A 26,583-nucleotide genomic window follows, 5' to 3' on the forward strand; every position below is an offset into this window, starting at 1 on the left:
GCCCAGTCCACGTGACAGAGGGGTAGCTTTGGGGCTTGGCCCTTCACTGAGATGGGTGTCTTTCTGTAACTTTGCATATGTGTTTAGAAAAAGAATAAAGAATTTGCCTAATTCAAAAGTGTACAGAACAATGAATTTCTAAAGTACACCCCCAGGTAACCACTGTCAAGGTGAAGGATCATGGAATATGAACTCACAGGTATCATTTCTACCCTCCCGAGATGGGACTGTGTGGCTCTACTGCCATCATCCATGTCTGTGTCAGAGCCACCCAGTGCCCTGGGTGTATGGGCTTTGGCTGGGAAGGTGGCAGAATGACACTAGAGGGGAGCTTTAGGGAAGGGTGGTGCCTGAATCAGGCCTTGAGGCAGAGCGTGGTATGAGGTGCAAAGAAGTAGTTTTAGGGCAAAGTTCAGCTTAGGCCCACATGACGAATCAGGGGTCATTCTCCAGTCAACTTTGCAGCATCTTTTTGATGGGTACATATACCAATAATATTCAAGGTCTGTGGGAAGAACTGTGGTCTGCAGAATCATCCTGTCTGCTAAGTATGGTGAATAAGTTGTCCAGGACACATTCTTGCTCTCCTGGTGGGAAGAGGGGTGGCAATTCCCTCTAGTGGAGAATGCTCCAAGCCCTTCTCCCAAATGGCTTTTATTGGGAATGGCACATGTAGGTGTATACAGCATACATAGATAGCTCATGAATCAATGTATAAAGGCTATAGTCATACAAAACAGGTATTATTTACAGAGAACAACTGAAGGAACACAGAGATCTGTCATAGATCAAGGTCATTTATTCATGCTGATGTCAGCAGGTCTTTAAAAGGTATTTCATGAGAGAGGGAGTTTATTCCTTATGCCTTCAACTTAAACATATGGTTTGTATCTATAGGGCTGTAGAAAGGAGAACAAACTTCAAAGGATACAATGTATTTATCAAGCCCAAACCTATGGAAACCCTTGGTGTTAGAGTTGGGTCATGTCTGCCCCCTGTGTTTTTACCTATTTTTTCAGGGAGAAACAAGACTATTTCAGGGCTTGCTCTCGCATGGCTACAGTCTCAGCAACCACACAGAGTAGTTCCCAACAACGGTCTAAGGCCATTAGTGAGCTGCAGTCCGGGAATGACAAGGGCATGGGGGGAAGGCACCTGACACCAGGAGAGGGGCAAGAGAGGAGAATTCCAGCCCTGGGACATGGGGACGTTTCTACATTGCTCTGAGGAGGAACCACCTGCAGACACATCCTTCTTCCTATTGATTCCACAGCCTTGGAAGCTTGGCCCTGGACCCCTGCTCACTCCTGCAAAGCCCTGTTAAGACCTAGAACTCAATGCCCACCTAAGTCTGGGATTTGGAAACCTTAGTCAGAGTGTTCACCATGCCACCAACATTCCCCTATGTCCTGGGCCTGGACAGACCTCTGCACAAGTGAAGAAGTTGGTTCAACAGCTCTTACCTGGGAACTGAGTCCAGTCATCATAACTAACTTTGGCCCATGGGTTGTGCCCAAGTCTCCTTATTGGACTGTCAGGAGACCTGTGAGGCAGGATTGGAGGAGGCCATTATCCCTCTTCAACATTAAGGGAAGGAACCTGCCAAGATGCTCATGAGGGAGGAGCCTGAGTGATCTCCTGATTCTGGGCCCTTTTGACCAAGGCTCCATAGGTAGTATTGACTCTGTCTGAGAGCTTGTGTTGCTGAGAAACAGCTGACAGGTCTGGAGCCTGAGGGAAAGGGGAGGCTCCATGTGGGAGGGGTGGACAGAGGCTGGGGACCTGAGAGCACCAGAGATGAGTCCACTTCATGCTTCCAGCTCTCTAGCACACCCTGCTGTCTCCTCTGATCCTAAGCTCTGGTGCATGTGTGTGGTACAGTGTGGTGTTGTTACCCAACCCGTGGGGTGGGTCCTTCTGCTCACTCCCTTTGAGGCAGAACTCCAAACAGAGTTTGGTGGCATAGAAAGGAATCTTCTATTTAACAATTAAGAAAAGGCTATTTAAATATTTGTCATGGCAACTAGTACATAAATTTAAGAACAGAAAATAACTCAAGAACAAGAATCTGTACAACTAAAGAAGGCACATTAATTCTTGTCTAAGTCACACTAAGAAAAATCTCCCTGTCACCCTCTTCCAGCTCAGTTTTTAGTTGTGTCAGGAATCTCTTCTCCCACCTGAAAGCATCATAAATGTAGATGGGTTAGCTGCTCTCTAGTCACAGTTTAGCTTCAGGGATCTTTTGGAGTGTGTGTCTCCAGGTCTCCTACTTCTGGTGTGCCTGTCCTCTTCCTGTTGCCACTGAAAGGGCTTGCACTGGCAACCCTTGTCAGGCACTGGCCAGCTCCATACCCACCTACCCCACCACAGGACTGGGTCTGAGGCCTTTGATGAGGGGGCGGAGTTGAGCTGGTATGGGACCCTGAGTGTCTGCCTTTGACAGTACTGTGCTGTATTGCAATGAGCTGTAAATGTTGAATTTGGGGGTCCGGGGTCCTGCTCCGAATAGGTGGAGACTCTTCCCCTCCTCTCCTACAGTCCCTAAGGTCCAGGGCCCAGGATTTCCTCCCTGTCCAGGAAGCTGGAGAGATCAAAGGAGGAGGCTCGGTTTCTGGGCCCTGCCCTTTCTTAAAAATGAATCTCCAGCAAGCACCAGCATGCAACTCCCATGTTGCCAGGGCAACACAAGGGTATGCAACTCAATCCCTCCCCTGTTTCTAGGAATGGGCTCCCAGTTACCCCTTTACCTCATTACAGTGTGAAAGGGCACATACAGGAGTAACTGCACAGGAGTGTATGTAAGCATCAGGCATCTGTGCATGTGAGTTCAGCCTGGGGTTTTCCCCTTGCCTCAAGCCAGTAGGGTCACTCCCTGGCCCTTCTCACCCCCCTGGAGTGCTGTGGTTAGAGCACATGCGCGTGGCTGACCAACCAGTATTCCAAGTTCCCATTGTCCTGTGCTCTCTGATCAGGGCCACCAAGCCCTTCTATACCACCTGATATCAGGGGACCTGCCAAACATCCTACTCAGGATGTTTCAGAGCCCTTTTCTGCTCTACATCTCTGTCAAGTACTTGTGCCTACCATGCCCACCCCTTAAAGCAGGGCTGAAGTAGCCCAGAAAGCCAGGACACTGGGGTGTGAGATCATGGCTGCAGGTACAGGGTTGGGGAGAAGCCCTTTGGGGAGGCAGAAGGAGGTGCCTCCACCACAGGTAGAGGGGTGCCTGGAGAGGTCTGTGTATGCATCCAGGACCCTAGGTTAGGAATGGCTAGTGTTGGACAGGAGGAGAACCAGTGTTTGGAGCCAGCAAGAGAACAGGGCTGGGCTGAGAGAGGCTGTTGGAGAAACACAAAAGGAACAGATCCCAGAGTCAGAGGACCAGGACCCACTTAGTCACCAAATGTGGCAGGGTTGAAGAAGCCCCTTTGTACTTAGGGTAGCTCACCAGAGATGCAGGGAACTACCAGGGCCAGTCCTGTGGGGAAGGCATTGCCAGCTGTTTGCTGGCATCCTCTCTGATGGGCCATATGTGTCTGCCCACCTCGGCTCCCCCTATCCCTCCTGGACAGCTGTCTCCTCTGTGGGCTCTGAGGTGTTGGGCCCTGGCATCTCACAGCAGATATTATCTCCCTGCTTTGTCTCATCTCTCTTCCCCACACCATCTCCCTCACTTCCTAGCTCCTTTCAAGGCACATGACATTGTGGACTATATCCCGGGAAGAAAGAAAGAAGGAGAGGGTGTGAGATTGACAAATGGGTGTACAGAAGGGAACTGGGAACATGGACCGATGGCAGTCACTAGGGAACCATTAGGCAGAATGACAACTCACAAGATGGTCTAAATCCTGCAAGATGTGACTATGTGCTCTTTTATCCGAGTGAATCCATGTAATCACAAGTGTCCTCATAAGACAGAAGACAATGTGAAGACAGAAGCACAGAGACATCGAAGGTTCTGCTGGGTTTGTGTACAGAGAATGGCTCCAGGAGATGAGATGTAATAAGGCAGCTTTAGGTGCTGGAAAGACCAAGACAGGAATTTTCTCCTAAAGCCCTGGAGGTGGCATGGCCCTGCCAACATCTCAGTGGTGATCCTATGAAACCCATTTCCGCCTTATGAATCCAGATGCTAAGAGAAAATTTGTGGTGTGTTCTGTCACTGAGGCTGTAGTAATTCATTCTAGCATGTAAAGGAAACTATACAGGGAAGACGAGCAGGCATAGGGTGAAGATGACAGGTTAGAGGGGCAGTCAGAGGACCAGAGGGAGAGGTCAGGTAGAATGGCATGTGGGAAGCAGGACTTGGTTAGATACTCAGAGGGTGGCCTCAGGTAACAGGGAGACAGGCTGGCAGGAGGGAGATCCTCAGAGCTTGCTCTTGTCCCAAAATGGATTAGAGGAGCTTCCTGAGCTGCAGGTGGATTCCGTTCCTGGAACTCAAAACAATTTTTGGTACTGGGATGGGGACTCTAAATGGATCCACCACCAGCTCAAAGCAAAACAGGGTCAATGCCACGGCCACCTTCAGCTTCTTCATGGCAAAATTCTTCCCAATGCAGTTCCTGGGCTAGGGAGGAGAAATGACATGAGAAGTGGCCTCAAACCCTGTTTTGAGTTGGGCAGCCTTTGAACATGGAGCCCTTGCTAGGAACAGGGCATTCATTTTTAGGACATGCACACTTCTATCCCTCTGGTCTTGTTTCATATTCTGTACTTGACGTTTCACAAACCCTATCTCTCTAGGAGGAATAGTTTCTAACTCCTACTTCTGTACCCAGCATCTCTGAAATCTTAGTAGAGGAAGGTCATTGCACTAACCAAGTGAAGTCAAGTGAATGATTGAAAAGATATTAGTTTGTTTTCTCCTATCACATCCAGTTTCTGATTTCACAATTTGGAGGCCAGGTCAGGGTGTGATTTGGAGTGGGGTGGGTCACACTCTTAGGTCCTGACTATATAGGGGGACAACAGTGACCATCATCCTCACAGAGAAGGAGAGATGGGTTTCTGTAAGGAAACCCAAATGGCAGCAAGGAAGCTGCAGGGGCAATCAGGGATTAGCGACATTCAACCAGTTGTACCACCTGCCTCCCAATGAATGGCCCAGATTCCCGCCTCTCCCTCATCTCCTTAGTCCACCAGATTCTGTAGCCTTTTAGTCCTACTGCAGAAATGTCCCTCTTTGACATTTGTCAGTCTCTGCACCTGGACTTCTCTGTCTCTTGACTCCCCTCCCCTGTGCACTAAAGCCCCTTCCATGCCCCATCATAGGTAGAACATGTCCAAATGCTTCAGCTGGCATCTAACCTCCATGGGTTGTTGCTTCACTCACCTCCCACCTGTCCAGCTCCACTTCCTAAGTGAGCTCATGTTGTTGAATCACAGAGAGGACCTCCCTCCACCTGTGTCTGCCACATGCTCAAGGTTAAGTTCAAGGATCCTGACCTCACACCCTTGCTGCCTATACCTCGTCTTCTCCAGACCCCCAAGAGACCATCAGTGATTTACTCAAGGATACATCACAGTCCAATGACCAGGACAGTGCAGGAAACATAGAACATTCAGCACTCTGCTCACTGAGTGAATGAGTGAGTGAAGGAAAGAAGGAATGAATGAAGTGTCTTCAGTAGAAGATTTGTTTCTTGACTGGGAATACCTGGAGGCAGGGACAGTGTCTTTCCCATCTCCTGGCACAAGACTTTGCACACAGAGACATACTTAAGAAAAACATTTATACTCAAATGAAGTTAATTGAATTGTAAAAAGAAATGAAAATTGGAAGAAAATACGAGTTCTGAACTAGGAATTGAGCGGTTTTGTGCTCTCCTGCCCTCTAGTGGCAGGTATATGACTTGCAGGTATGGTCTAGTGGGAAAAGACTCCATCCTGGGAGAAATCAAAGGCTAGAGCCAATCAACCCCTGGAAGAATGATTAGCTTAGAGCCTATTCTGTGCAAGTTGATTCAGCATTTGAAGAATTACAAAAAAGCTTGTTGCTGAGGCAAATACAAATGTTAAGGACCTTACTACTCTACAGGAAGATTTCTTTAGTCAGCAGATTTTCCAACAGCAGCCCTTCTGGGCTGTAATTGTCCAGCTCAACAGCTATTTCAAGGATGTTTTGTATTTTACACACCAGGAGCCTTTCAAATGTTGTGTGTCATATACAAAATCATGGGTTTTCTCTCAAAAGGAGTCACTGTCTTTAGTTTTATGCTTTTGCTAACATTGGAAATTGTAGATGTGGGAGTTCCATAACTAATCCCACTTTGCATAAACAATTTTGTCAACTGGAAAAGCAGTCATGCATATGTGAATATTAATGTGTAGTCGATCTTTTGTGGGGGTAGATTGTAAAAGCAAGGAGGCATACGTTGTTGTAAAACCTTGCTGTGCACCATTCATGAATGGGGCTTGAACCATCGAGACAGGGAGGTGGCTGGAAGTCTGAACACAAGCAAATATCACAGACAGTGAATGGCAGATCAGTGATGTAGGCAAGAGAGTGGCTGCCCTGCCCCATGAAAAGAGAGGGAAAATTCTCTTTTTAATGGTACTGGTAATCTAGAAAAGCACATAGAAGTCTAATTTTTATGAAAAACTTTATCTTGGATAAGTTGTATTCCTGAAGTGAGAATGACACCAGAGTAACTGAAATTTAGAACAACTGACACTGAATTGTGGGTGGTAAGTAGGGAAAGGAACTGTTTGAAGATTTTCCAACCAATATAACCCTCTCTGTTTTTGCAGTCTATCCCAGAAAAGGTTTGGCTGCATAGTAATATTCACATAATCATGACAACTTTTTCAGTTGGCAAAATTTTTGTATGAAGTGCGGTTTATGTACGATAGTTCCACTGTCCACATAGTCCAACATTGGCAAAAATAATAAAAGTAAGGACAATGAACTGCTTAGGAGAAAATAAGTGGGTAAAGTGTCTGCATGGTGGCCTGAAATGTCACGTTTGTTTCGTACATATAGACAAGTGCCTCCTTCACAACACACCAGCATACAAGCGCATATGTATGGTCACCAGATATGAAAGTAGGAGGTCACAAACATCGGGCTTCACATGTGGTGGCGGGCCTTCCCCAAGTACAGGATGCCTCAACTTGATCCCCCTGAGAAGGGCAGGAAAACATGGCTGTGTAGATCAGAACCTGGTGCAAAACAGGAAGGGTCAAACACCTGCAGAAAAAGCACCAGGGTAGGACAGGTAGGGTAAATCTCTCCTTCCAATGCAAGAGGACACAGGACTCCTGGGGCTGGAAACAGGAGGAGGTGTTGGCCTAGAGAAGTCAGCCCATCCTTCCTCCCATAGCCATCCTACCTCTGGGTTGGGCCATACCTTTGGATTGTGGTGAAGACCATAAAAAGAAAGTGAGATTTTGACTCCTGTAGGACAGGGAGAAGAGAGAAGACTGATCATACATGTGGCAGCAGGGGGCAGGTGAGTGCCCCAAAACTCGGAAGCTGTAGTGAGTGTCAGAGTGAATGATCCTATAGCAATATCCCAGGGTGGAATTGGCAAAGCACATGTGCACATATTAAGCATAGATAACCATGTCCCATGACTGTGAAGCAAGACAGAATTGAAGGCTTATTTTCTGGAGCAACTCAAGATAAAACTTACATTATTAAGTGCCCTTAATTGGTCTTTGGGAATTATCCATGAACTCATTCAATCTTCACGGCAGCCCTCCAAGGAGGGCATTCATGTTCCTGTTGTTCAGATAAGGCACCTGAGCTTTAGAGAGGCTGAGCACAATGCCTATGATCACACAGCTAGGATGTGGCAGGGTTGGGATTCAGAACACAGGTGAACCATGAGGTGGCCTCCACCATGGCAGGATTTCAGATCTGATCAACATCTGCTCTCTGCCATCAACATGAGGGCTCCTGGGAGACTGGACCATGTGACTCATGGCAGTGGATTTGCTGATCCCCTTGCCTAGAGCCCAAAGGAAAGAAACCACATGTACCCCTTTCCCTGTCTAATATCTGGGAAAATCTTATGTTGTAGAAAAATAGTTTTAGAGTGAAATTCCAAAAGCTGCATACAGAGTTTAACATCTCTTGTGAAGAACATGCCATGGACTGAGTCATTGTTATGTTATCTGGTATGTCTGGAGTGATTTGCATTTGTCACAGAGGAATTATGCACACATTACATCAAATACAGGGGATATTCAACTAGATGTGACAATGCAGACAGAATTGCCTGTAGAGTCCTATAACTTGGAGTTGGGACTGGAGAATGGAGTGTTAGAGTCATAGAATATCAGTGCCATCAAACCGAATTACTGTGGTATCATCAAACCATGGATTCTAAATGTGATGGGATGCTAGACTAGAGAATGATAGCAGCTTGGGATTCCATTTATGTGAGATGTCAGATTTGAGATGGATGGTATTGAGGAAATGTACTAATGAGATTCATTCTCTATGATTAGAAAGGGGGACTGGTGTTGTGGTCAAACTGTGTGACAGGCATTTTATATTCCTAATATAAACTACAAAGTAAATTTATACTTAATGATGAAGAAACAAGACCAGAGAGGTCAGGACTTCTCTAGGACACGTGGATCTGATCTGCCATGTGTTCTTGCAGAGTGCCCAGGTTAGTGAGTGTGGTAAAGTTCAGACCTCTGGGTAAGGAGCGTCCATCAGGGAAGGTGATTGGCTTGCTGAGCTCTCTCCCAACAAATGGTACAGGCAGATAGAGTCACAGTGCCTCCTTGATGCACATGGTGGTATAGGGCATCTGATCCAGCTGATCCCTGAAATGAAGGCAGCCCAACCTGAGAGCAGGCAGGGCCCAGGGAGACCCAGGCGTCTTGTCTAGCTGAGTGGGGAGGGCTCTCCCATCTCTTGAGTGCTCACCAGGTGATGGAGATGCCATCCCCCAGAAGGCTCTGGATCTCTTTGTGGCACCTGTGCTGATGCTCGGGGTGTGCAGCCAGAGTGTAGAGGATCCAGGAGATGCCACTGGCTGTGGTGTTATGTCCCTCAAACATGAATGTGTCCACCTCAGCACGGACATCCTTGTCAGACAAGTAGCTCCCATTCTCCATTTGGGGAAGGCACAGCCAGAGTGCAGGGTATTTTCCTTCTTCTGCCCCTTTGGGTGAAGCCTCAGACCCTCCACACACACACTCACTGTGGCAAAAAGGAGGATGTCCAGGAAGCCCAAGTGCCTCTTTCCCTGACCTCCTCCACCTCTCCCTCTTCTTGCAGACATGCCTTTCTCAATCCAATCACTCAGTCTATCCCAGACCAGTGGATCTTGGCCAGAGCTCAGGACTTTGGGCATCCAGAAACAGCAACTCACAGAGGACCCACCTGCTCCCAATACTGTTCTAGTTTGGGTGCCAGGAATCAGAATGAGTGTGGGACTGGGGGTACATATCAGGAGGGAGAGCTCCATCACCATCGGATTGGAAGTCAGGCCTCTGCTCAACAGCACACCCATGGAGTAGGATCTGCCTGAATTCCACTAGCAGGGGGACATCACCAGTATGGTGACACACATCAATCCCAGCACAAGCCCTGGTACCCCAAAACCTCGGTTCCCAAGCCCTGCACCAGGAGAGTACCCACTGTGGGTGTATTGCATCTCTTAAAGAGCACCAAGGGATCTTTCTGAGGGTCATGATCAGTCCTTTTCAGATGTGTCTAATGAGGGACAGGAGCAGCCCAGGAGGTGGATCTAACCCGTGTGCTGATGGGCAAGGTGGCAGGTCCAGTGGTTCCAGCAGCCCTCAGGAGTCAGCCCATAGATGATGTTGTTCTTGTAGAAGAAACTCCTCACTCGAGAAAAAAAGAGGCTTTTCACATTCCAATTGCCTGTAGATAGGACCAGGAGTTCCTGAGGGAGAGATACAGGAAAGACTAGGGTATTGAGAGACCTCTGTCCCTATGGTTCTAGGTGGGAGTTTCCACAAATCATGGGGACAGGTGGCAATGAGGCATTCACTGGTTGTGTCTTATGGCTCTTGAGAACCTCAGTCCTTTAGAGTGATATGAAGAAGGAGGGAAGATGGCCGTGAGATAGATGGAAACAGAGTCCACTTCCCCCTGTGCACACATGGAATACCTAGCTGATCTGAAGAACAGACTGAACAGCCACCAGTATCCCAGCAAGATCGGAGGCCTAAACTGAAGAGGACATTGAAAAACCAGATGATAAGGAGAGTGCTTTGGGTAATAAGGTTTCTGGGACCTGCATGGTGACCAAGGCAGCTGCAGCTCCAGGCCCGGTGCCCACCGCATCTGCTGCAGGATTCTTGAGAGAGAGCCAAGTCAACGGCTCTCTCCCCTGCCAAACAAGGTTTGAGCAGCACCAGGATGGACCTGGATGCTTGAAGTGGCTAGGGGGAATAGGAACAAAGTGGCAAACACACAGGGGCAATGTGCACCCACTGAAACTCTGGATGCCAGCAGGGAAGAGGTGGCCCATGGTGGCCCCTGACCTGGATAGTCCCGTGTGGTTGGAGAGCTGGGATGTGTGAATAGCCAGGTGCTTGTTTAGAGTGGCAGAATTGAATAGGAGGAAATTTTCAAAAAGAAAAAGAGAACAGGAGGTACTCAGCAGCTGCTTAGGGAATTATCCCACAGCAGCCATCACCACCCCCCTTGGCTGTACCCCTGTGGCCTCTGCAGCCTCACATGTGGGCCCACCTGTGCTGTCAGGATGCTGACTGCATCCCTATCCCTGGCTGAAATGGTGAAGGGTGAAGTGGTGAAGTGGTGAAGTGGTGAAGTGGTGAAGTGGTGCTCAACTGTGCCTGTGAACCCAGTGGTGTGCCACCGATCCAGACACCCCCCACATCCCCATAGCTGCCACCTTAGCAGTGGAGGCTGACATGTGGCCAACATTGCCACCAGTGGACTATGCTCCGACTGGAGAAGCGGAGGCTGAGACCTCATGCCCAAGCTCAGGAATGGGCACGCCTGACCCTGCTGCTTGCCCAGAGGCATCTTGTGCCTGACCCCACCACTCTGTGTTAGCATCCTCAATGGCAGCCATGACCAGAGCCCCCACCCTGCAGGGACAACTGGCTCTCTAAGATGAAAGTGGAGACACCTCTGCAGAGGGGAGTAGCAGGGCTCAGGGAGTCAGCTATCCCCCAAAAGAATTAACCTAGTGTGGGGGCTGAACTACCCTGAAAAGTCTCTGAGAGTCCCTAGCATCTAGGACAGCAAAGAGTGAGAAGGTGGTGTATGAGTAGCCCCTAATTGGTACACCTCAAGGGCAGCACAACTGGTGGATTGTAGGCATAGGCCTGGCTCAGAGGGGCAATGGGGGCCGGCAGCGAACTGAAGAATTGGGCTGGAGGCTGGACCACTGTGAAGAATGTGGCTTAGGCCTGGCCCCCATCCCTGCAAAAACACAGGTAGGGAGAAAAGGGAAATCAATCGCTGCTTAGCCTCCTGCAGCCAGGGAAACCAGCAGAACTAGCTTGGGTTGTTTAAAGCCAGCAGGAGGCTTTAAAAAAAAAATTCTCTTTTTTTTCTCTTTTTTTTCTCTTCTTTCTTTTTTATAATCCTTCCTCCCTCCCTCCCTGCCTTCCTTCTTCCTCCTTTCCTTTTTTGTTTTTTATTCTCACAAGTGAGACAGTAAAACCAGGAATTGTGAAAGAACCAGAGTTAGACACAAAGAAAGGACATCTCAACAACTGAGACAGTGACACTAATTTCACTTTGCTACTCCAGAGAAGTTGCAAGTTATTGTATATTTGTATTATTATTATTCTTTACATGTACATCTTTTATTTTACTAGTATTTTTAAATTTGTCTTCTTTATGTTTAGTTTTCTTTACTTGGTTTGTTAAATTGAATGGTTTGATGTGTTTCCCTTGTTAGCTCTTTCATAGTGTATTTTTAATTTTCTGTCTTTCACTTCATTTGTGTTCCAATAGCACACTACTATAGGTCCTGCACTTCTCATTCTTGTTATTCAGATCACATAGATTCTGTCATATGATTGTTGCTCCATTACTATTGTAAATAATTGGTGTACCATGCAACTTTAAATATTGCACAGCACCCCTCCCAGATCTTACCTCACTTCACTGTTTCCGGAATTTTATTAGTGTTGTGGTTAACTCTATTCTCTCTCACACTACACCTATTTTCTATCCTGTACTCTCACTTTACCTCATAATTTGAGCTCCCACAACCACACTGAATTCTAGATCCAAATGAAAACCCTCTCTCCACCCCTAACGAGAGTCTTATCTTTTTCCACCCTTTCTAAAAAGTGGTTAATTGGGGAGAATTTCAAGGTTAACACTATACATATCCAAAGGATCCCCTATCTCTTCTCTATGGGTTGGTACTTTAAATACCATACAATACCCTCCCACTGTCATCAACCATTTCACCTTCCCCCTCCAACTGATCACAAAAAATGGTAGGTTGGAGCTGTGTACACCAGGATACCTGCTGGAAGAGGAAACACACCAACAAAGAAACCATCAACAGATAACAGTGAAAGGAAGTGAAGGAGGGAGTGGAAGACACAGTAACGTCAGCCCAGGACTGATCTGGAAATACAACTAAATGGAGGAAAATTTACTCATAACAAACAATTGAACAAGAGCAAGAGAGAAGCCTCAAAACCTCATACACACAGAAGAACCAGCTTCAACAGAACTTGTCCACACCTCCACAACAGAATACAAGAACTACTGGATGGAGTGACCCTTGTTCACCAGCTGGAGGGAAGAACCCACCAAAGAAAGACCCAACAACAATCAAAACCCAAAGATATACAGAGAGCCAACATAAACAATAGCCCAAGACCAGCAAGCTCAGGACATCAAGGAGACTGCACTACTGAATCTCACAGCTCTTCTACCACAGAAGTTCACACCATAAACTCAGGGAGTCAGAGCATATAAATGTAAAAAGGAAAGACTGACAAGAAGAGTCTCACAAACAATGAGAACACAAAGAAACAATCCCCAAATGAAAGGAAAGGAGGAAGCCTCAGAATGTGAAATGAAATAGAGACAACTCAACTATTTGATATTGAGTTAAAAAAATGGTTATCAGGAAGCTCAATAAGCTCACAGAGAATTACCAGAAACTACAGGGAAACTACAATGAATGAAGTGAAAACTATATCAACATGAAAAAGGAAATAGGAACTAGAGCCAAGAGGAAATGAAGAATACAATTTCTGACCTGAAGAACACAGTAGAAGGAATCAAAAGCAGGCTCAATGAAGGAGAGGATCAGATTACCAAGCTGGGGGACAAGGTAGAAAAAAGCACTGAGAAAGAGCAAGAAAAGGAAAAGGACTCAGAAATAATGAGGAGGGGTTGAGGGAAATGCAGGATAACATGAAAGATAATAATATCCATAAAATAGGGATACCAGAAGGAGAAGAAGAGCAAGGGATAGAAAACCTGTTTGAAAAAGTGATGCTGGCAAACTTTCCTGATTTAATGAGAGAAAACGTCACACAAATCAAGAAACAGAGGAAGTCCCAGTCAAGACGAATCCAGAGAGGCCCACTTCAAGACACATCATAATTTTTTTAAATTTTATTTTAATCATTGTTCAAGTACAGTTTTCTGTGCTTTACTCCCATTCCAGTCCACCCACCCATCCCTCCCCACCTCCCTCCCGTTTCCACCTCCCCCCCTAGTTTTTGTCCATGTGTCTTTTATACTTGTTCCTGTTCCCTTCCCCTTTTCCCCTGAAATTCCCTCCCTTCTCTCCTCTGGTCACTGTCAGCCTGTCCTCTGTCCAGCCTGTTCTGTGTCTTTGACTATATTTTCCTTGTTTCTTTGTTTTGTTGTTTGGGTTCCTGTTAAAGGTGAGATCATATGGTATTTGTCTTTCACTGCCTAGCTTGTTTTGCTTAGTGTAATGCTTTTCAGCTCCATCCATGCTGTTGCAAAGGGTAGGAGCTACGTCTTTCTTTCTTTCTTTCTTTCTTTCTTTCTTTCTTTCTTTCTTTCTTTCTTTCTTTCTTTCTTTCCTCCTTTCTTCCTTCCTTCCTTCCTTCCTTCCTTCCTTCCTTCCTTCCTTCCTTCCTTCCTTCCTTCCTTCCTTTCTTTCTTTCTTTCTTTCCTTCTTTCTTTCTCTCTCTCCCTTTCTTTCTTTCTTTCTTTCTTTCTTTCTTTCTTTCTTTCTTTCTTTCTTTCTTTCTTTCTTTCTTTCTTTCTTTCTGCTGTATAGAATTCCATTGTGTAAATGTACCATAGTTTTTTGATCCATTCATTTATTGATGGGCACCTAGGTTGCTTCCAGCACTTAGCTATTGTAAATTGTGTTGCTATGAACACGAGGGTGCAAAGGTTCTTTTGGATTAGTGTTTCAGGGTTCTTAGGATACAGTCCCAGCAGTCGAATTGCTGGGTCAAAAGGCAGATCCATTTTTAGTTTTCTGAGGAAGTTCCATACTGTTGTCCATAGTAGTTGTACCAGTCTGCAGTCCCACAAACAGTGCACCAGGGTCCCCCTTTCTCCACATCCTCTCCAACACTTGTTGTTTGTTGCTTTGTTGATGATGGCCATTCTGCCTGGTGTGAAGTGGAAGACACATCATGATTAAAATGGCAAAATTCAAAGACAAAGAGAGAATCTTAAAAGCAGCAAGGGAAAAATAGGAAGTAACATACAAGGGAGCTCTGATATTACTAGCAGCTGACTTCTCAATGGAAGCCTCCAAGCCAGAAGAAAATGGCAAGAAATATTCCAAGTAATGAAAACCAAGGGCTTGCAGCTGAGACTGCTTTTCCCAGAAAGGCTCTCAATTAAAATGGAAGGCCAAATAATGAGCTTCCTGCACAAAAGAAGCCTCAAAGAATGTACCTCCTCCAAACCACCTCTACAAGAGATGCTATGGGGTCTGCTTGAAGAAGAGGAAAAAAGCAGTGACAAAGAGAGGAACACAGGTTCAAAAAATGGCAATGAGTAAGTACCTGTCAATAATACCCTTAAACAAAATGGAATAAATGTCCCAATCAAAGGACATAGAATAGCTGAATGGATAAAAAATCATGATCCACACATATGCTGCCTACAAGAGATACACCTCAGAACATAGGACATACATAGCCTGAAGTGAGGGCTGGAAACAGATATTCCAAGCAAATGGACAGGGAAAAAAGGCTGGAGTAGCAATACTCATATAGGAGAAAATGGACTTCAAAAAAAGAGCCATTAAAAAAGACCTAGAAGGTCACTTCATAACACTCAAGGGCAGAATCCATCAAGAAGATATAAACATTGTAAATATATATGCACCCAGCATAGGAGCACCCAAATATATAAAGAAAATCTTGGAGGACTTTAAGAAAGATATTGACAACAACACAATTATAGCAGGGGATTTGATACCCCACTGTCAAAAACAGACAGATATCCCAAACATGATATCAACAAACATACTGTGACATTGAACAATGCCCTAGATCAAAGGGACTTAACTGATATATATATCCTTTCATCCCAATGAAGTAAAATACACATTTTTTAAATGCACATGGAATATTTTCAAAGATAGACCACATGATAGAACACAAAACAAGCCCCAACACATTCAACAAAATTGAAATCATATCAAGGATTTTCTCCAACCACAAGGGACTGAAATTAGAAACCACCTCAAGGAACAAAACCCAAAATACTTGAACTCATGGAGATAGAATAGCATGGTATTAAACAATGAATGGGTCAAGAATGAGATCAAGGAAGAGATCAAAAAGTTTCTGGAAACCAATGAAAATGAACTCACAATAATCCAAAACTTATAGGACATAGCAAAGGCAATCCTGAGAGGGAACTTCATAGTGATACAGGCCTACCCAAAAAAAAGACAGAACATTTCAAATAAACGATCTAACCCTATGCATACAAGAAATCGAGGAACAACAACAACAAAGACATCCCAGAGCAAGTAGAAGGAAGGAAATAACCAAGATTGGAACAAAATTAAATGACATAGAGACAAAAAGCACATGTCTAAGGATCAATAAATCCAAGAGCTGGTTCTATGAAAAGATAAACAAAATTGACACGTCATTAAGCAGACTCATCAAGAAAAAAGAGAGAGGATCCAAATAAACACAATCAGAAATGAAAGAGGAGAGATTACAAGTGATACAACAGAAATACTTAGGATTGTAAGAAATTACTATGAAAAACTATATGTCAAGAAATTGAAAACCTAGGTGAAATGGACTCATTTCTAGCAAAATATAATCTTCCAAAACTGAATGAAGAAGAAGCAGAAAGCCTGAACAGACCAAGAACAGCTGATGAAATTGAAGCAGTTATCAAAAAGCTTCCAACACAGAAAAGTACTGGACAGGACAGTTTCACAGGAGAATTTTACAAAGAATGTAAGGAAGAGCTAACCCGTATCCATCACAGATTAATCCAAAAAATGCAAGAAGATGGAAGACTCCCAAGTTCTTTTTATGAAGCCATCATCCTAACCCCCAAACCAGATAAAGATATAACAAAGAAAGAAAACTTCAGGCGAATATCGCTGATGAACATAGACACTAATATCCTCAACAACATATTGGTGAACTGCATCCAGCAATACGTTGTAGAGATCACACACCATGATCAAGTGGGATTCATCCCAGGGATGCAAGGATGATACAATATTCACCAACCAATTAATGTAATACATCACACATACAAAATGAAGGACAAAAATCACATGATCATATCAGTCAATGTAGAAAAAGCATTTGCTAAGGTACATCACCCATTTATGTTAAAAACACTTAGTGAAGTGGGGATAGAGTGGGCATTCCTCAATTTAATAAAGGCCTTATATGAGAGAATACAGCCAACATCAAACTCAATGGGCAAAAACATAGATATTTCCCACTAAGATCAGGAACAAGACAAGGATGTCCACTTTCACCACTCCTATTCAACATAGTATTGGAAGTCCTAGCCACAGAAATCTGACAAGAAAAATGAAAGACATCCAAATTGGAAAGAAGCAAGCAAACTGTCATTGTTTGCAGAAGGTATGATAGTGTACATAGAAAATCCTATAGACTCCACCAAAAAACTACTTGATGTAATAAGTGATATTAGTAAAATGGCGGGATACAAAGTCAATCTTCAGAAATCAAAGGCATTTTTGTACGTCAACAAGGAAATATCAGAAACAGAAGCCAGGAAATAAATCCCATTTGATATAGCAGCAAGAAAAATAAAGTACCTAAGAATAAACCTAACCAAAGAGGTAAAAGAACTTTACTTAGAAAACTACACAACACTGAAGAAAGAAACTGAGGAAGACACAAACAAATGGAAGCATGTACCATGCTCATAGACTAGAAGAATTAACATCATCAAAATGGCCATACTGCCCAAAGCAATGTATAGATTCAGTGCAATCCCTGTTAAAGTACCAATGACATATTTCACAGATACAGAACAAACATTTCAGAAATTTATATGGAACCATAAACAACCCTGAACAGCTGCAGCAATTTTGAGAAGTGTAAAGTAGGAGGGATCACAATTCCTGACATCAAAGTATATTTCAAGGCCACTGAAATCAAAGCAGCCTGGTGCTGGCATAAGAACAGACACATAGACCAATGGAACAGAACAGAGAGCCCAGCAATAAATACAAGTCTGTGCAGTCAATTAATATTTGACAAAGGGGGAAGGAGCATAAAATGCAGTAAAAATAGCCTCTTCAACAAATGGTGTTGGGAGATCTGGACAGATACACACACAAAAATGAAACTCAATCACCAACTTATGCCACACACAAAAATAAATTCAAGGTGGATAAAAGACTTAAACATAAGTCGTGACACCATTAAAGTCCTAGAGGAGAACATAGGCAGGAAAATCTCAGAATTTTCACACAGCAACATCTTCACTTATATGTCCCATAAAGCAAGGGACATAAAGGAAAGAACAAACAAATGGGACCTCATCAAATTAAATATCTTCTACATGGCTAAAGAAAAAAGAACTGAAAAGAGAACCACCAATATGGGAAAACATATCTGCCAATGATACCTAGGACAAGGGTTTGATCTCCAGAATATATAAAGAACTCACATGACTGCATTCCAGGAAGACAAAAAAACCTCATTAAAAAAGGGCAAAAGACTTGAACAGACAGTTGTCCAAGCAAGGCATACAGAAGCCTCAGAGACATATGAAAAGTTGCTCAGCATCACTAACAATCAGAGAGATGCAAATTAAAACCACAATGAGATACCACTTCACACAGGTCAGAATGGCCGTCATCAACAAATCAACAAACAAGTGCTGGAGAGCATGAGAAGAAAAGGGAACCCTAGTGCACTGTTAGTGGGAATGCAGACTGGTGCAGCCACTGTGGAAAACAGTATGGAATTTCTTCAGAAAACTAAAAATGGAACTGCCTTTTGATGCAGCAATTCCATTGCTGGGATTATATCCTAAGAACCCTGAAACACCAATCCAAAAGAACCTATGCACCCCAATGTTCATAGCAGCCCAATTTACAACAGCCAAGTGCTGGAAGCAACTGAAGTGCCCATCAGTAAATGAGTGGTTGAAAAAAAAATGGTACATTCACACAATGGAATACTATGCATCAGAGAGAAAGAAGGAGCTCCTACTCCTTGCAACAGCATGGGTGGAACTGGATATCATTATACTAAGTGAAATAAGCCAGGCAGTGAAGGACAAATACCACATGATCTCACCTTTAACTGGAATATTATTAACAAAAGAAAAAAGCAAGCGAAATATAACCAGAGACTAGAAATTAAGAAGAATCTAACAGTAAATAGAGGGGATGGGGAAGGGTATAATGGGGTAAAGCGTTTCAGGAACTACTATAAAGGACCCATGGACCAAACCAAAAGGGAGGGTGGAAGCAAGGGAGAAAGGTGGGTTCGGCTGGGGTGGTGAGGAGTGGTAGGGGCAAAATGCAGACAACTGTAATTGAACAACAATAATATAATTTTAAAAAAACGACAAAGAAAAAAAGTGGTAAGAACAACGAGGAATGAGCCTGTGTCAGGTATCAGGGATATGGGGCTGAGTCAGGCATTGGTCTGGACTGAAATTAGTCCATGGTCAGTAGCCCTGGACGGATTCTTGCTTTTTGAGCTGGTGAGCATCATACCTGCCTGAACTGCCTCTCCACTGAGTCCATATCAGTTGATAGAAATAAAAACCCTGCACTTGAAGGATCATCACAGACCTGTGTGTCTGGACAGCACCACTTCATGATGGTGTCCAGGGTCATCAAGAAGACGTGTTCAAAGATCTCCAGATGGGAGTCCTGGCTGATTGCTCCTCGCATTTGTCCTGTAGTGGGACAGGGACATTGATCCAAGTCTGCTTCTCCAGAGGGCCTCATCTGACAAAGCTAGTTTGTCTCTGTCTCTCCAGACACCTGTTTGGTATCCCTCACTTTTCAGAATAGAGGCATTATAGCACATTTAGACTGTAATGCAAGCAATGATAAAGTTAGAACCATATTCTCGCAACATTTGATTATGAAATTAAAGACATATTCTCATAATGGCTTGAAATATTTTTGAAATTTAGATTAAGTTATGGTAATCACCTTTAAGCAGCCCAGAAAACATTGTTTCTCAGGGGACAAAGAGCGAATTTTGTGTGGGCTTAAGCTAGACCCAAGGGACACCTGGTGCCCTTTAGCTCTAGGTAGTAAATATGTCAAGGCAAGAGGACACCTAAGTGACCAGTACTAGGGCTCCTGAGGAAGGGATACCAGGGACTTTAAATCTTTTCCTTCATGAAATGAGCATAGCTATTGAGATCAGAGACCAGGTAACATGTGATGCAATAGCAGGACCTGGCTCTGTGAATGAGGGTGTAATCTCCATCGCCTTCCTCACAGTGACTCAATTTCATGTTGAAACCTGTGCTCCAAGCCAGAGTCCACCTGAATGTCATCCTGGGATGTCCACCCTGTCACTGAAGCTTTCACTGCTTGGGTGAGCTAGTGGCAGTTTGTCTTATTGTGAAGAGGAAGGAGTGTCCTTCCAGTCCACTGTGCTGAAGATGAGGAAGTGAGAGGTGAGTGAATCGGGTTCCTTCCACGGCCATTCTTTTCCGTGGCAGTGACCAAAGTCATGTGGATTCAATCTGGTGCCTAGGTACCTCTTGTCCCATCCACTTTGGGAAGCTCTCTCACATGGTAAGTTCTGATTGGCTGATTTATTCTGGTTGGCTCTGTCTGATGGATGTCCCAAGGCTCCATACATTCTAGAGTGAACCATGTGAGTTGTGCCATGAGTGGGTGTGTGCAGATGAGAGAGGGATGGACTTACCAGCATCACTCAGACAGAGTCGGCCATGATCGCCACATAGGGATTGAGGATGTCATAGTGCAAAGCTGGTGTCAACATCCACCAGTGGTGGAACCATGTCTGTCCATTCAACAGGAGCAAACCATACTCTGGCCACAGATAGATGTGTGGGGGTGGAGAAATGGAATCAGAAGGATGACAGGGGACAATTTGGAAGGAACTAGAGATGTCAGAAGAAGGTACATCATGGGCAAAGGAAGGAAAGGCCACTGTATTTCAGGAATGTGAATTTCCCAAAGTGAAAGCTACATGGAATATTACTATGACAGCTGTGAGTTAAAGGGTGAGATAGAGTAGGGGGGCTGGTAGTAGAAGGTTGTAAGTAAATGTCACTGTGAAAACATTGGGGAGCACTGGCAGGTGATGGGTACAAGCTGAGTTTCAGAGGTACTCTCACCATGACCTGGAAGCAGTGAGGTTTTATTAGAAGAGAAATAAGGCTTGATTCATTGATGATGGTAGTGATATGGTGCTGGTTACCAGTTGTTCTCTGTGAGCCAAAGATACAGCTCTTGGTAAGGCAGGTGGACCCCACAGTACTGGTTGGACATACTTACCAATCCACAGACCCAGGAATCTGTACGCATCTTGTGTCTTTGGGTCTGAAAGGTAATAAAAAGGCATTATAGGAAACTGGATGGGCTCCAACAAGGCTGGGATCTCCCAGGAGGCAGCTGTGGTCCAGACCATGAGCTGCCATGTCTTCCTGAGATTATCAGCTGGCAGTTTGTCTCCCACCTGCCTCCCATCTTCAAGTCTCTCTGTCCTAATAGTTGCTATGAGCTCAGGAAGGCAGACTCAGTGTCCCAGCAGCAGAAAGTCCACAGGATTAGGATGGTCAATCAGCCAGAAATATAGGCACTATCCCCAGTGCCACAGAAAATGCAGCAGTCTGTGGTCTTCCTACAGTTTGTGGGGGCTTCATGTCTCCAGGACAGGCAACAATTAGAAGTGGGAAACCAAAGTCAGGGTTGATAGAAATTGTTTGTCAGATCTGGGGATTTTATATAACAGATCATCTCAATCTGATTAAAAAAGAAAGGAGGAAAGGAAGAAAGGAAGGATGGAAGGAAGAAAGGAAGGAGGAAAGAAAGGAATTACAAAGGAAGAAAGGAAAGAAGGAAACAACAAAAAATAAAGAAGATAGAAGAGATATTGTCCCAGCAGGCTGTTTAAGCATTCAGTTAGAGCAGATATTCTTGACCTTAAGCTGGCTTGTGGTGTGCGACAGTGGTTGGTAGAGGCTCCAGAGAATTTTTGCAGAACTAAAGTCTCCAGTGGAACTTCACAACAGAGAGGAAAAAGCTGCTCCAGATGAAATTCAGGTTTCACCCTCACCTGATCTTCCTAGGATTACTTTCTTGCAGTCAGGGTCATAAACCAGAAATGTGACCTTGCTCCCGCACAGCCAGCGAGGACAGGCACATGGAAATTTATCTACCCTTTTTTGAAGCTGTTGTAGCTCCCGGTTATTCTGGAACTATAAGCAAGGGAAAGACATGTCAATAAAACATTTCTCTTTAGGTCTAAAGGTTGGAGTGGTGGTGAAGGGTAAAACAGCTGCAGGGATAAAATTCTGGATCTATCAGCTGTGATTAGGAGCTTGGAACTGGTTCTGATGAACCAGGTTGTGATCTGGATTCTTGCTCTTCATCAAGACATGATCTAAGGTCAGATTCTGGGTTCTGGTTGAGCCCTCACTCAAAACTGCCCTTAGACACTTACACAAGGTACGTGTTTGATAAATGTTCATTTATGGACTGAATAATGCACATGCCTTTTTCACAGACTTATGTTTGAGTTGTTTGTTGAATTTTGTCCCTTTCAAATTCACATGTTGAACAGTTTAATCCCTAGTAAATCAGAATGTGACTTTATTTCAAGATAGGGTCTTTATATTAGTAATTAAGTGAAAAATGTGGTCATTAGAGTGAGCCCTGATCCACTATAACTGTCTTTATGAAAAGGGGGAAGTGTGGACAGAGAAACTGTCAGTCACAGAGGGAAGATGATATGAAGAGACATGTGAAGAAGATTGTGGTTTACTAGCCAAGGAGAGAGGCCTTGAACACATGGTTCCTGCATAGTCTTCAGAAGGTGCCAAACCTACAGGCATCTTGGTTTTGAACTTGTAGTCTGCAGAACTGTGAGACACTTAATTTTGCTGTTTTGGCCACCCCATTTGTTAAGCACCCTAAAAAAGCAGTATAATTGTGTGATGATCAATGCACACCTGTGAGTGGGGATGGATTATTACATTCACCCGTTTCACTGAACAATGAGGAAACCTTGGAAGGTTATGCCCAGGTGGGCCAATTTACACCCAAGCCTGCTGACCCAAGCGTTCCCAAGGCAACATGGGCGCCTCTACTATCATATCTGAACTCAGTGTTCTAATTGCTGGGCCCTGTGTTGGAAAACTTACCTTTAGTATCTGTAATCTCGGTATTCTTAGAGCATGGCTTTTAGGTATTGTGGTTTATTTTTATAAGAATAAAAAAGTACGAGAATGAATGAACGAACACGTGTAGGAGAGTGAGTCTTTTTAAAATTCTTATTGCAAGTGACAGATATAATCTTGAGCAATGTATGAAAGAGAAAAGAAACAAAGAGAAGGTTGAGGGCTCCAGGGTGTTTCACAGAGCTTAGGGCAGGAGGCAGCCAGGGTGTAGAAGGGGCAGAACTGAGAACTGGAAAATGGCCAGGACTGAGTCTCTCATTCTTCCTCTTGGCACATGCATGCTTTCATTCTCTTACCAAGTGTTTACTGGGGTCTACACAACAATTTTCTAGAAGATGGCAGTATGGTCACAGCTAAACAGACAACAGTCCCTGTCTTCATGGAGCTGAGGGCATGTGGAGGAAAGAACACTTGTATCCTTCCTGATTGGCTTCATTCTACCACACGTTGTGTCTGAGGGGCATAGGAAATCCTACTGGAAATGGGATTGTAATATGGCCAAGGTGTTTACCTACTACAATGAACTGTGGCTGGGGTTGTATAGGGTATTCAGGGGCCCACCCTTTGTGGGGAAAGAAATCTCAGAGCAGATGGACTGCAAAGACATCCCAAAAGATTTATTGCATAATGGTGAGCAAATACACAAGTGAGTAGATGAGTAGATGGATTCAGTCATTCACTTATTTCACAACTATGTATTGAGCACTTTGTGTCAATCATCATCCTAGTTGCTGGAGGTCTCTGCTCTCATGGAGCTTATGTTTGAGTGTTGGTGCAGGTGTGGAGAAAATCCTTCAGCACCGTAGCATGTCTTTCTGATTGCTTGGTGTGCAAGCTTCCCCAAAATTCTGCTGCTGGGCACTCTCGTTAGATCCCTTTGGGGACTGAGAGGAGCTACACTTTGTTGTGCCTTTCCATTCTTCTCTCTAGCACATTTGAGCATCCAGTAGTCTGTCTGCCCTCCTATCTACCAGTTGGGACTCCCATGTGTCCCTAAGCATATGTGGCCAGAGCCACTAGAGACTCTTGTAGAGAGGATGGTGCCCATGGTGGCAGGGGTCACAAACCTGTAGGCAAATACCCAGTGTCCATCTGGCCCCCACGCTTCAGCCACTCCACACAGGTTGTGCTGCCCTGTAGTCCTCACCTGGCTGATCCTTGGAACTGCAACCACAAAGCAATTTCCCCAAAGGGAGATACAAAGAGTGTAGATGGACAGGTAATGGTTTGGCCACACAAGCAATAGTCAGATGTGGGTTCTGCTGAAATGGCAGGCATGCCTGTGTTGGTGGGAGGACATGGAAGGAAGTGGGGCAGTTGGGATTTTTTGAGTCCCAAAGACATTAGTCCTTCTTTCTATACTCCCTATTGGATTCTACTTAATGCAGAGAGGTTGTACCTTCCACATGGTTGTCCTTCTTAGGCATTAACATTATTTTAAATTCATACAATTAGAGTGAGTGTAATGGTGGCTCTTGGTCTGTGCCATGCAGAATACCAACATTTTAATAACTCATTTGTGTGCTACAAGTATCATTATCATCCACAAGTTACAGGGGAGGTGTGATAGAGAAGGCATTTGAAATATGTGGTAGAGCTGGGATGTGAATCTAGGTATCTTGGGAACAGAGCCCATAGGTTAACTGCCCACCTTGTCAGTTGTCATGTAGTGTGAAAGATTAGCTTCAGTGTGGATGGAACATCTGGTATTCAATTTATAACTTAGCCAATAACAGACATATTGAGTATATGAAAATCTCAGGCAATATTATAAAAGCAAGGAAAATGTGACTGCATGAAATATATTTGTTATATAACTATTCTGTTTCTGAGTCTATAAGTCATCTAAGGGCCTCAGTGTAATGGGAAAGTGACAGGAGGAAAGTGTATTGGTGCCCTCCATCAAATTCTATCTCAGAACAGTGAGAACTGCATCAATACAAGTCACAGTTTCTCCAAATCAGCAAACAATCTGGAAGTCAGTACCACATTTGCCTGATACAAACTGGCTTTGGCTGTCTCTCTGTGGTTGACATGAAGAGTTCCAATTTTTGGCTCTACTCTGCTGATAATCATGTGTCCTCCTTTTCTCCTCAGGTTTGCTCAATCCACAAACCCTAGGGTAGTCTCCCTCCAAGCATGCCCTTCATGTTACTCTACACTCTTCCCCTAAGGACTAGTGTTAACAGAGCTGACTGGGTAGCACTGTTTGTCACCCAACCTGCAAACTGCTCCTTTCCTGTTAGTCTGCATACCTGAGTCAAGCATCCCTTTGTGTCAGGCACTGTGCTGGGTCTGAGGGTACAGAAAGAGGTATGATATCCTCAGCCAAAAGGAGCTCACAGGGCAGGAGTTTGGGGTATGAGAGCTGGGAGGGAAAGACATTCTTTTTACTGGTGTAACTCCAATGCCAGTACTCCTTACCTTGGACCATCCTGGAAGCATTCCTGATCATATGTGCCAGTACTTTGTCAGGGGTTTAGCACTACCATCACCAGTCTGAAAAATCCCATAGTCGCACGCCTACCAAGCTGGTGTGTTCCCTACTCCTGATATTATCCACAGCCACCCTGTGGGTGAGCCTCTCTTCCTATGACCTGACACCTTCTTTTAATCCCTGTCTATTGTTTCCACAGACTGTGAACCCCCACAGGCAGGGATCCATGAAACCCATGTTTATGTTCCAGGAAGCTTTGGGTTTGGCAGAGGGGATGGAAATGAGTGGACACAGGCAGGGAAGCATCTAGAAGTTCTGTTGTGTGATCCTGTAGCAGGGAGACTCAGGGACAGCCATTGTCCTCAGAATGCTTGTCTTCCCAAATAGACCAAAGGTCTACCTAAAGAAAGGGGATCTAACAGCCTGAGGATCTTAGCACACGGGATGAGAAACCACCACCTGCGGTATAAACTGGGTTTTTCCCCATGACCATGTGCTTCTCACACAACAAGACTTTGTCCCACAGATTTGTTGACCATGACCCTGCTTGGCAATCCCCTACCCTCCTTGCCTTCCCACTCCTCTGTCCAGTTTGCTTTTACCTCCTGCTGGTGCCCAAGCAGCCAGTGGGAAGGAGAACACGGGAACTGCTGCAGGGCTTTGAGCAGCCACTGTCTGTGCAGGTAGGGCTGGGCTGCCTTGAGCAGCAGCAGAACCAGACTAAGCAGGGATGCCATCTGCAGGAGCACACAGATGTTGCCCAGGGCTCTGGCGGGGCTCAGCACAGACACACTCATGGTGCAGTGGCTTCTGGATGTCTCACTGTCTTTGACAACATAAGGCCAGTCTGGAAATATTGTCTTTCCCACCTGTGGGGAAGGTGGAGAGTGAGGGCAGAACTTGGAGCCACCAGAGCTGATTAACTGCTGTTCCACCTTGGGAAATAGGAAGAAAAGCTTTTTTAGCTGACAGTGACAATGGTTGTGTAGATTTCAAATTCCTACTCATCAGTTTCCTAGAGAAGTCTAATGAGCATCTATTCTGTGCCAGGCAGTATGCTGGGTGTTGTGACCCAGCTGCAAGCAAGACCCCTGAATCCCGAGTTCCAGAAATTACAGTTAGTTCATTTAATGTTCTATGGGTGTGGTTATTTCCCTATTATTTTTATTCCATAGATACAAAGTAGTTACAGATAGGGAAGGTGGTCATTGAGAGTTTGGGCTGGGGTTAGGATCCTTCTCTGTTTTCTCCAAAACTGCCTGCCTACCTGCATCAGAAGTTTTCCCATACTTGTCCTAGTCCACCTTTCAGTTACGATGCATGGTGAATGTGCTGG

At 44.7% G+C, this 26,583-nt stretch overlaps 1 long non-coding RNA gene and 1 pseudogene across 1 annotated transcript; one reads left to right on the top strand and one right to left on the bottom strand.

The window, feature by feature from the left end:
• The first annotated feature begins 1,037 nt into the window (after positions 1-1,037).
• LOC118500607 lies at positions 1,038-2,036 on the top strand. The gene is made up of 2 exons (XR_004903181.1): positions 1,038-1,479; positions 1,563-2,036. It is a non-coding gene; the product is annotated as an uncharacterized LOC118500607 (long non-coding RNA).
• A 4,446-nt stretch (positions 2,037-6,482) lies between these two features.
• LOC114497238 lies at positions 6,483-26,044 on the bottom strand (annotated as a pseudogene).
• Between the last annotated feature and the right edge of the window lie 539 nt (positions 26,045-26,583).

Source organism: Phyllostomus discolor, chromosome 5 (genome assembly GCF_004126475.2).
Source record: "Phyllostomus discolor isolate MPI-MPIP mPhyDis1 chromosome 5, mPhyDis1.pri.v3, whole genome shotgun sequence".
Taxonomy (NCBI): Eukaryota; Metazoa; Chordata; class Mammalia; order Chiroptera; family Phyllostomidae; genus Phyllostomus; species Phyllostomus discolor.